General features: G+C 48.1%; 1 long non-coding RNA gene across 1 annotated transcript in view; it reads right to left on the bottom strand.

Moving 5' to 3' along the window:
- LOC138493164 (uncharacterized) overlaps positions 1 to 11805 on the bottom strand; it is a 151048-nt gene extending 139243 nt beyond the window's left edge. The window contains exon 1 of the long non-coding RNA XR_011276286.1: positions 11727 to 11805. This is a non-coding gene — a long non-coding RNA (uncharacterized lncRNA). The remainder of the gene's footprint in view (positions 1 to 11726) is intronic.
- Between the last annotated feature and the right edge of the window lie 2285 nt (positions 11806 to 14090).

Below are 14090 nucleotides of genomic sequence, written 5' to 3'. Positions count from 1 at the left end.
GCTCCAAACATTTGAGCTATCAATAATTTCCATGCCATGAGGGAGCCCATTTCTTCATCCCCACCTGTGTTATTAGCCTCTTGCCACACCACTGTTTCAGCCTCTGCCCATTTTTGTAGGTCCTTCCACCAGACCTCCACTCGCGGCTTATGACACTCCTTCCATCCCATGGCAATCCTTTGTTTTGCAAGCACAGATGCCAAATCTTCCAATTTCCCTACATGTTTAAGTTTTCGCGCTCTGGGATACCCTCCCAGCAAGCAGGCCCAGGCCGAGTCTATTATGAGCGTGACCCCTCTCCCCGCTAGTTTCTGTGCTACTTCACCCCAGTAGCATTCAATTACCAGGCACGCCCAGAACATGTGTATCATGTCTGCATTCTCCTCGTCACACTTAGGGCACGCCTGGCGCCCAACATTTCGGAACTTTGATATTCTCAGAGGGGTCATGTATGCCCTGTGCGTTATATATAGCTGTATTTGTTTGAACCTGACATTTCTCGACACCTTCTTATGATATCCCAAAGCACGTTCCCACATCCCATCTTCCATCGGGGCTCCCATCTCTGTTTCGCATTCTAATCTCAAATGCACCAGGTCCTTCCCAACCTTAATCATCAACATCTCGTACAATCTAGAAACCTCATGCCCACCCTCCGATGTATCATATATTACCCCAACCGTAGCATCTGGTTCCTCCGCCAAAATAGTTTCAGGCCACCTACTCCGAATCTCCTGCACTACCCTATGATAAGTGACATATTGGCCTACGTGCAATCCCGTCACTTCCCCAAGTTCCTCCAACTCCATAATAGTCCTGTGTTGCCAAATGTCTCCCAAACTTAGTCGTCCCACTGATTCCCAATAGGTCCTAATAATTACCCTCAGCTGCCTGTCCCCCTTTGCCAGTGCGACCAACGGTATCTGCGGAACACACGGGAAGGGGTCCCCCATCATCCGGCAGGCTCGGCGCCACATGTTCCACCCCAACAACAGCATTCTAGGGCGCTCCCTCATGTCTGAGCAAGCCACCCAGATCATTTCCCGCAAGTAAAAAGGAGTGCAGTTCCTCCCGAACAACCTGTGTTCAGGGGTCTCTTCACCAGAGAGCCACATATTGCAGTTGCGCCGCTACATAGTAGGCTTCAAAATTAGGCAGTTTAATACCGCCTTTATCATAGAAGTTCTGCAGCTTCCATAATGCAACTCTGTTCCGGGTACCATGCCACAAAATTCCCTGCATATACTGTGCAGCTTAACAAAAAACTTCTTAGGTATCATGTATGGGATATTGTTGAAATCATGCAAAAGCCTAGGTAGGACCACCATTTTAAGCATAGCACTTCGGCCCATCATCGCTAAAGGCAACCTCTCCCAGAACCTCATGCATTTCCCTATTTTTCCAATGGCTATTTCAGTATTGCGCCTATGCTCTTCCTCAGTCGTGTGATACACATCTATTCCAAGGTAGCGGAAAGAGCTCGCTGCCCACGGAATCTGCAACACCGGCAACCTCTCTACAGGAATTCCCACATAGCTATCCACCGGGTATAGGCTAGATTTCTGGGGGTTCACCGCTATACCGGACAGCCTGGCATACCTCCCCATCACCTCCAAAACATACCGAAGATTTCCTTCCGGGTATTTCAGATATAGTAACAAATCATCTGCATACAAGGATATAAGGTGACGCTCCCCTCCCACCTCAATACCGATCGGGTCATATTGTTGCCTGAGGTATATTGCTAAGGGCTCCAGGGCCAAAATTTACAGCATCAGGGACCAGGGGCACCCCTGCCTAGTGCCTCTGCCCAGCTGCCATCTTTCAGACACCGCTGCACCTGTACGAACCCTGGCCAGCGGTTCACTATATAGCAACTCAGCCCATTTAATATAACCTGGCCCCACTCCATACCCTCCTAGGGCCGCCAACAACCACGGCCACTTAACAGAGTCGAACGCTTTAACTGCGTCCAATGCCACAATCGCCATTTCGCCGTCATGAATGCACCCCCATTCGACCACTCGATGGAGTCGTCTATGATTGTGAGTGATATTCCTGTTCGGGACATAGCCCGTTTGGTCTGGGTGAATTAACTTGCCGATTACGCTCCGCATTCTGTTGGCCAGGACAGCTGTCAGTATCTTACTGTCCTGGTTCAGCATCAACAAGGGTCTGTAGGAACCGCAACTGTGTCCCAGTTTATTGGGCTTGGGGAGCGGTATTATGATCGCTTCCCTGAGTGACTCCGGCAACCGTCCCACCTCAAACGCCTCGTTGAGCATTTCTAGCATGGGTGGGAGCACCTCCTCCCCATACACTTTATAGAATTCACTAGGGAACCCGTCTGCACCTGGAGCCTTGCTGGTGGGTAACTGCCTTACAATCTCTTTCAGTTCCTCCAAAGTGATCGGTGCATCCAGGCAGGCTATATATCTTCTAGTACCTCATCTATCTCCTCGTGGCTACACCCCTCATCATCCTCATATAATGCCTTATAGTATTCCGCAAATGCCCTATTTACACCTTCTTGGGTGTCCACCGTCACGCCCTCCTCACTGGTTACAATTCGAATCGGGGATCTAGGGGTTTCGCTCTTGTACAACCACGCTAGGAGCCGGCCCGTTTTATCTCCACCTGCATGCTGCCTCTCTATATACTTTTTATAATTTAAGTTACTGAGCCTGTCCCAGTATTCCGCGCACTTCTGCTGTAATTTGAATACTACCTTGTATCAGCCCCGCCCCCTTCCAACTCTCTTTCCAGCTCGGTCTCAGCCTCCTGTAGATCAGCTAGAACTCCACCCAGCAATCCCTTCGACTTCGCAATGGCGATCCCCCGCATCACAATCTTAAAAGTCTCCCATAAAGTACCCGCCGACTTTACACTACCAGTATTCACCTCGAAGTAAGCAATCAGCTCATCCCTTATGTCCTCTCTAAAAACTGGATCTTTGAGCGCTTCTGCCCGGAGGTGCCACGTCGGTATTCGCGCCCTTGGGGGGCAATACTGCCACTCGAGGACCAGGGGCGAGTGATCCAAGAGAACTCTTGCTTTGTAATCTATATGGATACTCTCAGCAACTACGTCCGGAGTGGCAAAGATATAATCAAGCCTCGTATGTAGTTGATGCGGAGCCGAATAGTGCAAGCCTCTCATCAGGGTGTTTCACTCTCCACACATCTACCAAGCCAAAGTCCGCCAGCAGCGTCTGCAATACTTGAGCCGCTGGGTTGGGCCTGGCCGTCTTATCATCCGACCTGTCTACCCCAGGATTCAATACACAATTAAAGCCCCCGCCCCAGATCATCGCACCCCCCACACACGCACTTAGCTTGGTATACAGCGTCCTAAAGTATGCCGCCGTGTTTTGGTTAGGGGCGTATGTATTTACAATGCATACTTCTTTGTTCTCTATCAGCCCCCTCACTATAACCAACCTCCCATCCGCCACCACAACTTCTTCAGTCAACTTAAATGGGACATGTGGCGCCACCCAGACTAGTACACCTCTCGCATAGGCAGAGTACGATGAACCCACCGCAATCCCTTTCCATTTCCTCCCCACCAACTCCATTTTTTCTCGCGTCAGATGCGTCTCCTGTAGCAAAGCGACATCTATCTTCTGTCGCTTTAAATACAGCATAACCTTATTCCGCTTCAAATAACTGTTGAGCCCTCTAACATTCCACGTTAATATCTTAAGGTCCCCCATGGTTCATCGATAGTTCCCCTTCCCCCTTCCAAGCAGCCACCCCCACACCAAACAGATTCCTGATGTTAGTTCTTCCCCAAAGGCTCATGTTTAAACTTGAACACCCCAAAACCCTATCCCAACCAACTGCCCAGCTCCATCCCTGGATCTCAGGCATCCCTCCGTTTGGTTCTCCCTTGGAAGCCCAAATTTAGAACACGGCAGGGTGTCACCTCACTATCAGTGACCAAACTAAACTCTAAATGGGAATATAAAGATCGGCCCCAAGAGGCTCCTTCATCACGCAGCAGTCTTCGTGCTCACGGATCATGTTTCCTACCACCCAGAGCGTACCTGCCTTCCAGCTGCATCAATTACTATAATCAAGTCCCACAGTCCCAAGTCACACCAGGTTCGCAGCTTTACTTATCTCGTCCTGCTCCATCTTCTTTCTGAATATCTGGCTCTTGAGGGCAGCTCTGCATATCTAGCCACCCCATGGCATCTTCCGGAGTGTCGAAGAACAACGTCTTGTTCTTATAAAAAACCTTTAGCTTGGCCGGGTAGAGCAGCATGTATTTGTAACCAGCTTCCCGCAATCTCCTCTTGACCGATCCAAAGTTCATACGGCTTCGCTGTACCTGCAGGGTATAATCCGGGTAGGCAGTTATGCTCGCCGCTCCTCGTTGTATTGTTCCCCCTTTGCGGAAGTGTTCAAGGATTCTTTCTCGGTCCCGGTAATTGAGGATTTTGGCAATCATTGGCCTGGGCGGATTTCCCAGAGGTGGCTTCCTTGTCAGGGCCCTGTGCGCTCTCTCCACAGCAAATCCCTGATATAGGGTTCCCCCGGTGATTTCCTGCAACAGCATATTTTCCACGAACTCCATCGGGTTGTGGCCCTCGGCACCTTCTGGCAGTCCAACAATGCAAATGTTATTCCTCCGAGCACGCCCTTCCGCCTCCTCCGCCCTACTCTCCAAATTGCCCACACATTGCACCAGTGCGTGTAGCTCCCGTTTGTGGGCAGCGCAGTCCGCTGCGGTTGGACCCAACTCTTTCTCCAGAGTCTCTGTGCGTTCCGCCAGAGTCCTAACATCCTGCCTGAGGAGGTTCACATCTTCCTGTACCGCCCCCACCTGGAGTTCCATTGTCGTCTTCAATTCTGTCACAGCCAATTGGAGTTTGGACTCCCAGGCCACCTTCAAATCCGCGATCGCCTGAAGGACCTCCTGATTCGTGCTCACAGCGGCCATTCCCCCAGCTGAGGTTTTATCTTTACTCCTGGCTCCGTCCGGGCCAATCGGTGTCCTGGTATTTTCATCTAGCGTGGGCTGTTTGGCCTTCGCTCTCAGGGGCTTACTGGACATTCCTTCGGTTAGGGACAGCCACCTATCCACACTTGAATGCCAAGGGGGGATCTGCCGCACTGGTGGCGCCACCCTAATGCAAAGTACAGGCTGGGTATGCCCTGCGCCGTGTGACCCCCAGAGCCTTGTCGATTCCCAATTCCGCACCAGGTATGCACCTCGATCTCACTCGTGTATCATCAGACCGTGCACTGTGCCCAGAGTCTATTGTATGGTGCATCAGCTGCTCACCCTAGTTCACAGCTGTAATGTCATCCGGGCCTCAAGGGCCTCTACTCGCTATATATTGCATTCAGCCGTGTCTGCCCACCTCTCCGCGCCTCTACGCGAGGCGGCTATTGTCTCTGGCCAGTTTCTCTCCAGCACTTGCCCTCTGGGCCGCAGCCTCAGTCCAGTATCCCCAGGGATTGTCCCATGCACTCGCTTTTGCACCCTTTCACCCACTCAGCCACGACCAATGTCCCACGCCGGCCACCTGCCCCACACTCGGCGCGTTGTTCCATGCGACTGTACGCATCTACTCTCGTCTTTCATGTCCCCAGCGCTGCTCCACCTCCACCGTGCACTTGCCTGCTTCCATTAGTGGCCTCCGATGCTGTTCGTGCGCGCTCCTCGTGGGCACAGCTGGCCTCAAGCTTCATGCATCCGCTGGTCCATATGCGTGTGCCCCTCAGCTGTTTCTCCTCACTCTTCCAGGTTGAGCCGCCAGCCCCCGCCCCCCGCACCTCTCCGGGTCCAGCCACCAGCTCTGAGCAATCCTGCCCAGTTTCGCTTTCGTAGGATCACGCAGTGATCAGAAGCAATGGTACTTCGCCTGTGTGTAAACTCCCGCGGCCGCGGTCTATTATCCAGGCGGCCCCCTCGCAGTCCCACTCCTCCGCCGCTCCGACCGCCTGCAGCCTTCAGTGACCGCCAGTCCAGGGGTCCACGCGACGTGCACCAGGCACCGCACGTGCCTACCTCTGCAGGCCTGTAAACCTTCCAACTCGCCTGTGCCGTATTATTGTAACAAAGTGTCCCGGTGAATCTTCCAAGGCCGCGGTCTGTCTTCCGGGCGGCACCCTCACGATCCTTTTCCTTCGTAGCTCCAGTCGCCTGCAGCCTATAGCAACCGCCAGTCCAGGGGTCCCTGTAACGTGCACCAGGCACCACACACGCCTGACCATGCAGGTCTATAGACCTTCAGGCCCGCCTGCCCTCGTATCTTGCAGCAAGGTGTCCCGGTGCGCCTCTCAGCACGGCTCGTTTCCCCTCCGCAACTGTAGCAATTTCGTCACGGAGCGGACAGGCTTCTTTGTTCTCTGGCCCCGCCGGCCATTTTGTATCTTCTTCTCCCTCCGACTCACGCAATCCAGTAGTGGGTAGAACTTTGCTTCTGCTTATCCCGAAAGTTAAAAAGTTCAGAAGGCGCTCCCAGCACCTTCATAAGCGTCCATGCGTATTTGCAGCAGCCGCTGGCATCTTCAACTGTACTAATTTCGCAGGATCATGAACGGATCACAGGAGCTCCCCAAGAGCACGTCTCTCTACATGGCCCTCGTAGCCACGCCCCCCTAGAACTCCTCATAGTTCACGCAATCATGCACATGCTCGCCCTCTGCCACAGGCTCAGCTACAAATGGCAGGATTCACTATTTTACATCTGACTATTTTAATCGCTGGATTCGATATGATCACCTCATACGCAGAAGCTCTCTGAGATGTCAATGTACCCTTATGTTTCTCCAAAATAGCAAGCAAAGCATGCTCCACAAAAAACATCTCATTACAATACTAGTAGACTTCTCAATTGCGAACATGGCTGCTGCCAGCAACTGTTCACAAGAAAAGTGTCCCTTCATAACTGGATCTATAATCCCACTGTAATATGCCAGAGGTTTATACCCTAGTGTAGTCCTCTGTGTAAGTACTGCTGTCATGACTGTCCCATTTGTGTGTGAAAATAGAAAAAACTCCTCAGCATAATTGAGAATTCCTAAAACAGGATCTGTACAAATCGCAGAAGAATAGTGATTTGACGCTTCTTCAATTCTACAAACCCTCCCTCATTTTCTGCAGTTCACTCTATTTTCTCATTGTTTACTTGTGTTTCCTTTAAAGCTTGCAAAAGGGGTCTTGTGTACGAACTAGAATCAAACACCCATGCTCTAACATATTTGCATAGTCCCAAAAACTGCTGTATTTGCTTCACCGTGTGCGGTTTTGCTGTTTACATGATCGCCTCAGTTCTTTCAGGTGTGACCTTTTTTCCCTCATGTGAGATCAACTGGCCTATGTACAACACTTCTTCTTGACAATACTGTAACTTCTCTTTGTCTACCTTATATCCCTTGTCTGCTAGGAAAGTCATCAACTGGATCGAGTCTTGCCTGCATTCGTCTTCTGTAGTGCTACAAATCAGAATGTCATCTATGTACTGTATCAAAACGCTCTTCAAATCAATATTGCCTAGGTCCATCTGAAGGACCCTATTAAAGATCGACAGGGACTCACAGTAACCTTGAGGCAAACAAGTGTATTTCAGTCGGATTTGCCGGAATGAAAAGGAAGTCAAGTCTTGTGAGTCCTTGTGCAACGGGATTGAGAAAAAGGCATTTTTCAAGTCAATCACTGTGAAATATCGTGCTTCTACTGGGATACTACATATTATTGTCACTGGATTAGGAACTAAAGGAAACTCTGTCTCTATAATCTGGTTAATAGGTCTCCTATCCTGTATGAATCTCCACGACCCCCCTTTAATTTTTTGATTGGATACACAGCAGTATTGCACAATCATTCTGATGGTACCAGAATACCTGGTTCCATCAGTGCTGAAATAGTCTTAAAAATCCCTTCATCCGCCTCTCGAGACATGGGGTACTGTCTTGCTTGAGGTAGAATTGCTCCTGGTTTGAACTTTATCTTAACCTTCCCGATCCCATTGAGTGGGCCTACGTCATAGGGGCCTGTAGTCCATAAAGTGCTTGGCACCTTTTCTAAGTCCTCATGAAAACATTCAAATCCAATATATAATACTCATCTCGAATATTACTTCATCATCTGTTGGATCATCTCTAAACATGTCATCATCAGTGACATCAGTCAGTCTACACCCTTCCCCAATTACAATCACTGTTCTCCATGGCCTACCCTCATCATCTGTTTCTTCAAGCATTGCCATTTCCCCTCGTACTATGGCTGCATCTAACTCTAGGGGAATAGTCTGTCCCCCATCTTTGACCTTTGGTATCTGTGGCCTGAACAGGAACTCATCAGGTATTCTCATAATCTTTCCCACTAAGCCGGGTAGCCATGTCAACAGAATGCGTACCCCATAAAGAAAAACCTCTGGTTCCAGTGGCATCCCTCGCAGAGCCATTTGCCCTGTACATTCCAATATAAATTCATCCACATCCATATAATGTATCCCTGGAGTAGAACACACTATGCCTTCCTCAGTGAAATAAATCATCATGTTAAGTTTTGTCATTAAATCTTGTTCTAGAATGGTAACTAGTGCCTGTCGTGAATACAATAATGGAACAGACATGTGCCACTCTCCTATGGAGACTGGTAATTTGTCAGTAAGAGTAACTCCACTCGTAGCTCCAGAGAATACCCGAGCATTCAAGGCAATTCCCGACATTGGATATTTTCCCTCTCGTATAAATGAGCGAGTTGCACCAGTGTCTACTGAAAAAGAAAAAGATTTGCTTCCTATCGTCTCATCAACCCTTGGTTCCTCTTGGGGGTCTGGTGTCACTAATAGTACTGAACACATCAAGTCGCCTGTGATCTGTCCTGTTGTGGATACATACATACCTTTGTACCTGTGAAAGGACTTCCTCCCACCACAGTGACACCCCCTATTCTAGGTGTCAATAATTGTCCTGTGTTTGCGTTCTGCTGTATCTGCATGTGTGCATGCTGTAACTGCCCTTGCGGTGGATTCACTGGTGCTTGCTATGGCTGCAATGCCCGTTTCATTTGCGGCGCTTGTGCCCGGTACACTGTCTGATCTTGGGTAAACCCATCCCTAGCTTGTGAGCTATATACTGGAGGATAAGCTGTGCCCCCTCTTGAAAACTGCCCATTCTGTACATACCCTTGGCTCTTGCATATACGTGCAATGCGTCCTGTCATCCCACATGTCCAACATACAGGAGGAGCACTTCTGACTAGTCCCCCTTGGTTAAATCCTCCTTGCACATTCTGATTATCATTCTGTATATTCTGAAAACCACCCCTTCCTCTATTTCCCATTCCTCTGCCTCATGGCACAAATCCATTCCTGCCTTGGTCCATCTGGCACTGATGATTCGCCTTTGATGTACCCACTGCTTGCTGTATTCCCAGTCCTTCTCCACTTGTCAATACTGTCACTTCTATGGCATATTTTGACAATTTCTTCTGTATTAACTTGGCTTCCTCAAGTTTTCTAGCATCTTCCTTCTTCCTATTTTTCTCCTGTAACAGCCGACCGTGATGCACTATAGTCAACTGTATCTTTGCCCAAGGTTTCGCTTCTATTCCCACTAGTTTCTTGAGCTGCCTCTGTACCTGTTCGGACAACCCCTGACATAAAGTATGGTAAAATACTGCCACTGTTTTTCCCCACAGCTCACGAGTTTCAAGAGTCCAGGGCTCCTGAATGTCCTGAATGTAAGCAAGAGGATCCTCGTCTTCTTTTATCTTACGTGTCATAATTTCACCCATATCTGATGTTTCAGGATACTCCACCCTGAGAGCGCTCCAGACATCTGCTGTATAATTATTAAATGGCGCTGCATTGTGCGCTGTGTTCTGTGCTGTGACACTTGAATAGCCTTCTCTCGTCCAAATGTCATCAGCTCTTTCCCCGAGAATGGCTGCTAGGAGACCCTTAATGTCCCCTATTGCCCAAGTATTTCCCCCTGTCATTTTCTCTAATTCATAAATCCATTTTCCTACACCCGCCATTAAACTAGGAAGTTTGCATCTTAAATTATCCTTATCCATTTGTGGCCATGGAATATATTGCGCTCTGGCCCCTCCTTTCTCCAATAAAGGGAACTGCGTGAATCCCAATCCACAATTGGCTCCCATTGTCTGCCTATCCATAGTGGGGACAATGGTTCCTGATCGCTTTCTACCTGGCAATGACCTCAGCCTGCTCACATATGGTGGTGGCTCTCCCTTCTCTCTATATGATCGTCCTTTAGGACACTCTGGATATGCTAAGGATCTGGTGTCCTATCCTTAGGTTGCTCTAAATCAGACCATCTTACTTCCTTATTTGTCTGCAGACATCCCTCGGGGCCGCATGTACTTCCTCCCTCATCCTCACAGGAGGTTTCTCTCTCTTCATCTGACACATCTAGCCCCCAGCGGGTATGGCTCTCATCCCCTTCACCCTTATCTAAAGTTAGCCTGTCTAAGGACAAAGCTCTATGCTCGAGACTGAACGTGTCTCTTTCTTTGCTTCGTAATTGGAAGACCAGGGATCGATCTCCCTTCCGTCGGCTTCCCAATTTGCTACCTTCTCTTAAGTTTTGATAGGCCCTATTGATCCTATCTCCAATGCTCCTTATGTCGGAATTCCCTTCTAGGGCTACTCTAGATGGCCTTGGCATTGCCCCCTTTAACAGAAGAAACTCCTCTATATTGCCCCATTGTATTACTGGCCTCAGTTCCATTAACTCCTTCTGAATGCGATCAATATCGCGCTCCCGCTGTCTCCCTTTTTGTTCCAATTCTTCGTCTAATTCTCTTCGCTTTCTTGCATCCCATCTAACTCTTTCCTCTTCTTGTCTTTTCTCCTCTCTTCTTTCGTTCGCTCTTCGTCTTCCCTTTGTCTCTGCATTCTTTTATCCCTTCATTTCTGTGGTTCCTCCTTCTCTCTATTCCTTGCTTGCCTATCTCGTTCTTCAATCGCTCTCTGCCTTTTGTCATACTTTCTTTCCTTCTTTTGCTGTTCTTCCTAATACATCTGTTCTCGCCTCTGCCTGCTCTTTCTCTTGTGTTCATCCAATTTCAATCTTTCTTCTCGTTCTCTGTCTTTTCTGTCCTTTTACCCACTCCGCAATGTACTGTTTGTGCTTGGGCATGTGCTTTGGCAGGGTCTTGCATAGGTGCATCCGAGGAGTATCTCCCATTGTGACGAGTCTCAATTGACTGTCAATACTTACCAGTGTTTTACACGGATACGTTTATAAAAACAACAAATATGAGCGCCACTCAAACCCTCTGTTTATCAATGACCTCAACCTACTTCTTGATCGGCGCCGACAATGACCTTAGATAAGCAGTAACATTTTATCTTTACTTCAACTTTACACAACTTATTCTTGTCGTTCTTCAATGCCTTTTTTCAATTACAAAACACACAAACAGACTAGTCCACTCTTTTACATTTAAACCATGGTACTCATTTTCATCATCTCGACCCTAAAATACTCTGACTAGAGTTTAAATCATCCCCTAACATAAACCTATTTATGTGCCACCTATTTTACCCCGATTGAGGTGTGAGATGATTTCTTCTAAAACTCAGTGAGCTAGGAAACCTAGGCCTTATCTCTTTTCTTTTCTATTATTTTACACTTTAAAAACGCTCTTTGTTACTTTTGTAATCAACTGTGTTAATGTTTCCAAACTAACACAATCCTATGCCCACAATTTGCCATTCCCCCCAGTCTACTCACTGTTCCCTTGTTCAGCTGGAGGCCTTCGGTATCGGCTCCCCTCTCCAATCGATCAATTTCGCCTTCCACCCGCACAGCGCCTGTGGAAACCAGGAGGGATTTCGTCAAAGAGGGTCCCATCCCACCTTTTTGATTTTTCTTGCAAGCATTCTATATCGGCTGCTCTCCACAGGAAACCCTGCGATCTTCCTTCTAGATGATGATGGGTGCTCAAATGTCCGAAATACTGGAGTTCTACTTAATCGATGGGTCTTGAACTGTCTGACATGCTACCATGTGAACTGTTAGGCCCTTTTAAATGAGGTAGCGCGCTGTTAGATGGATGGGGATGCAGAATTACTCTTACACCAATAATAAGACTGACTCAGGAAGTTGGCAAAGATAATCTGTTTTATTCTCAATTGCCTAAAACAGGGAGTACAAATGACATCAACGGACGTCTCACAGCATAATCTCAACACATCACATAAAAAAGAACATACATGACGTCATACTACGTGGCAAACTAAGAAAACGTATTTAGTATTGTGGTTGGTCTACAGAGAACATCTAAATATACTTTCTGTAGGGGATTGGATTGTAATTGGGTCTCTATAGCCATGTGGACAACTTATGCCCACCCCTTGTGCAAGTCATCCCCAATATTTGTTAGATACACGACACATCATTGGCTCGCAAACTATGGGGCTCTTCAATACATGGCCCTCTATAATTGGTTGGCACGCTTGTACCCTTCTGAAACATTCGACTTGCTAGCAGCACGCAAGCTGATACCCCAGGTGCTGGTGGGTGGGCTTGAACATGCCTCGTCACCCAATTAGCCCATCATCACTCATGCCTTCTGCCATTTGAATTGTCTTTGCACTTGGCTTTGCAAGGTATCACTGCTCCTGAGAATAGAAGGGAGTGCAAGCACGTTCTTATCTTCAAGTCTTGGTGCTGCTTGCCCATGTTCTATTTCCATCTGCCCCATGTGACAGGAGACCGTGTTTTAGCGCCTTCTTTACATTTAATGATATTAAATGAATAAGACTTTGCACTCATAGTGTCTTTCCGTCGCACCTTAACAATAGCTTGCCTCGCTTCTCACGTTCTTTGTATCTCCTTGAATAGATAACCAGTTATTGGCTGCCCCAACCCTTGACACTGGGCCAGACAGCCTTCTCAATCCTTCCTGGATTTGCAGCTGTTTTCTCTGCTGTGCCATGTTTTCAGCCCTTCTCTTTCACTGGTCCTTGCTTACTAAAGTTGTGACATCGAATATCCAGATTCTATACATGTATATATATTGGCGGCAGCGCCTGCAGCCTATTCCCTACGTATGGCCAGCATTCATGAGTACTTAGTCTTCTTGCATTGCAGCATCTCTAAAGTTATAAAATGACTTATATTTTCTTCAGTGCTCTTTGCACGTGCAATCTTCATTCCGCACATGAAAGGTTACTCCATTCTGTATTTCGTCATCAGATTCTATAAGGTCTATACATTCTCTTCTTTGACCATTCTTCTTAGTGTATCATCTTCACCTCATGTGATACCACCCATCTTCTCTTTCATTAATTTTACACATCTTTAGGGATCTCTCTTAAGAGACCGTCATCTCTCTGCAGGTACATCTTATAAGGCTTTCTCAATGGATACCTTGTTTGTTTCGAAGATCTTTCAAAGTAAAGGTATCATTACTGGCGTTGTGCATGTCGCAGTTTTTGGCTTTCAACATGTTAGGAAAGCTTTCCATTTATGTGTAATTTTCCCTCCAGTTGTGTACCCCCCAACTTTTTGGCTGCTGTTGTCATACCATGTAGTACCTGGCGTTTGTGGAGCCGATGGCGGCGCGGACGCTAGTTTCGTTCCGTTCAGCCTTCGCTTAGCCACGCCCCCTTTTCCTGGGTTTTTCTCTCTTCTGCCCTAATTCTATTGATTGTGACGCTCCCCGACTCGGAGTCTTTACCAGCTCCTTCCGGGTCGGGGATGCGTTGCAACGCTTCCGGGTTTCAGACCTGCAACTTGCTGTTCCCGTTCGTCTCCATTGTTTTCGTGCCTCCAGCACTTTCCTCTGAGAGATTTCTAGCGCCTTTTCCTGGCGCCTCTCCTCCCGTCTGGTTCCCCGCTGAACCGGTCTTTTCTTTTTCTTCTTCCCTGTTTATTTTCTCGTACCCACCTTCTACTTCTCCTTCCAGCTTCTTACCTCCCTTCTTCCCTTCTCCGGTCTACACTTTCCTGTTTTTTCTGAGTACCTTTGCCCTTGCACTACAGTGTACCGTATCCTTGCCTGTGCCCTGGACTGCCTCTTCTTGCCATTTTGGATACCTGTCTATTTGCTTACCGTGTACCGGATCCCTGCCTGCCTTTTTGGACTGCCTT

The sequence above is a fragment of the Ambystoma mexicanum genome, chromosome 10, assembly GCF_040938575.1.
Source record: "Ambystoma mexicanum isolate Mex_15411 chromosome 10, UKY_AmexF1_1, whole genome shotgun sequence".
Taxonomy (NCBI): domain Eukaryota; kingdom Metazoa; phylum Chordata; class Amphibia; order Caudata; family Ambystomatidae; genus Ambystoma; species Ambystoma mexicanum.
Note: the sequence above shows the minus strand (reverse complement) of the source record. Positions and strands in the feature narration are given on the sequence as shown.